Source organism: Echinops telfairi, unplaced genomic scaffold (assembly GCF_000313985.2).
Source record: "Echinops telfairi isolate 266 unplaced genomic scaffold, ASM31398v2 ScPeMD7_3;HRSCAF=10, whole genome shotgun sequence".
NCBI lineage: Eukaryota > Metazoa > Chordata > Mammalia > Afrosoricida > Tenrecidae > Echinops > Echinops telfairi.
In genome coordinates, this window is record NW_022103899.1 from 56,652,799 (window position 1) to 56,655,048 (window position 2,250).

At 42.5% G+C, this 2,250-nt stretch overlaps 1 non-coding gene across 1 annotated transcript; it reads left to right on the forward strand.

The window, feature by feature from the left end:
* The first annotated feature begins 1,633 nt into the window (after positions 1 to 1,633).
* Positions 1,634 to 1,736, forward strand: LOC115872284. Its single transcript, XR_004047786.1, has one exon. It is a non-coding gene; the product is annotated as a U6 spliceosomal RNA (small nuclear RNA).
* The last annotated feature ends 514 nt before the right edge of the window (positions 1,737 to 2,250 follow it).

The following is a 2,250-nucleotide window of genomic DNA, read 5'->3' on the forward strand; positions in this document are numbered from 1 at the left end:
TAAAGACATTACCAGGTGTGTCTTAAATTTATCCAGAGTCCATTTTTCTGGGCACTTTCATCCACAAGTTAACAAGCTTCACGTTTTCCACACCTGCTTGTCTTCAAGGCCAGGGGATGGCAGCCACTTTGTGTAAAGGGCTGAATAGGTGATGGTGTAGGCTTTGTGGGCCATGTGGCCTCTGTTGCAACTGCTCAGCCCTGCTGTTTCAGTGTAATACATCCAAGAACACACATGGGTGTGAGCCAATAAAACTTTATTCATGGAAAAGGAAGTTTGAATGTCACCAACTTTTCATGTGTCACGAATTTAAAAATCAAAGAACTGTCCTTGTTTCTCTCTGTACAAGAACACCTAGTGCACAGGTTTGGTCTGTAGGTCGCTGTCTGCCAACCTACTCTCTGCCATGAGGACCACTTGCAATACAGAGGCGCCTTTAGTATACCAGGCAAGTTCTAGGTTCCAGAGTTACCTCAGCACTGCTGGTGTCTACCCTGCACCCTTGAATACTGAAGAATAATGGTGAGGTCAGATTATGGTGCACCAGCAAACAAACCCTAATCTCCATCAGAGGTCCTTTGAAAGTGTGGGCTACTTACTAGGTTAGCTATCAAACCTTAAATGACTCAGCTTTGTTCTTCCATATCAACACCTCCCTCCTCTATATTGACAGGGGACAACCAACTGCTATCAAGTCGATTGGAACTTATAGCTACCCTATAGATTGAGTAGAACTAGCCCTGTGAGGTTTCACGACTGTAACTCTTTACAAGAGTAGAAAGACCCATATCTCTCTCATGGAGTGGCTGCTGGTTTCAAACTGCTGACCTCAGGGTTAGCAGCCCAACCTGTAACCACTGCACCACCAGGGGACAAGAACGTGGAACATTAACATTACACAGCAGCTCTTAAAGGCTTTGCTCTGGAAGTGGCCTGTGTCCATTGGCAATGCTAACCACATGGCATGGTGGTTTTAAAATACATCTGCAAATTCTTAGACTTCCACTAAGTCGCATCAACAATGGGCTCACACATATCAGAGATCAAACACATCCGAGAGAGCGTGCAGAACTGGGAGCATTCCGTTCTCTGGTACGTGGAATCGTTATTCATCACAGCTGACTTGCTATCAACCGACCACAGAAGCAAAGGGTTTTCACATCCTGGCCTTGACTGTTGCTTGTGTCATGAGTGATCACTTGAAACACAAATTTTAGGAACCACCCATGTCCAAACTCTCAAACCCCAAGCGATCTGCAGGCAAGAGAGGATCAATACGTGCATTCCCTAACCTCACTTGAGGAAAACACAAGGAACTCATGATCCCATTTGACCCTGGAGCAGCACACTGGGCCCCTGGGGACCCGGGGAAAGACACAAAGCTCCTTTTCCTGAAGGTCGTGTTGCACTTCTTGAATTTTATGCCGCGTCTTCCTGAATGGAACGAAGCTTTTGACTTTAAAAAATAAGAATCTGGCCTTGAAAATATGACATTGCCTTTCTAACTCTTTTTAAGAAACAGTTGTGTTGGCACACAACCCACACACCATACAAATCAATAGTTCAATCATATCAAGAAGAGTTGCACAATCATTACCACAATCAGTATGTTTAAAATACCGACAGCGAGTTCTTGCTCTGTCAGCACACACACTAATATTGGAGCAATACAGAAAAGATTAGCATGGCCCCTGAGCAAGGATCACATGCAAGTTCATGAGGCATTCCGTATTAATAATAATAATAATAAAAAGAAACAAGTTGACCAATGATTGCCATGGGTGCGGGAAGATGAGAGGCTGCTTATGGGCATTGGTTTTATGTTCCTGGTGGCGGAACAATTTGGACAAGGATAGTTGCGCCACATGAAGAGTATCATCAATGGCACCGAATTATACATGTGGAAGTTGATGAATTAGAGAATGTTTTATTGTGTCTATTTTGGCCACAATTAAAATAATTACGCTAATTTTAAAAAGTAATAAAATAAAATCCCTATCGTGATGATTCCTGTTTTTCACATTGCATCTTGACCGATTCAAGAATGGATATTCCGTATAAAGAAACATCACATGTAAGTTTCAGTAAAATAATTTGTTTCATGCTGATGCCTCAAACTTGCTTCCAAAATGCCAAACTCAGTCACGGAGTCAACGCATCAGGACCCTGTAGGAGAGAGTAGAATTGCCCCTATGGGTTTTTGAAACTGCACATTTTGTTTGTTTGTTTATTTAATTTATTTATTTGGAA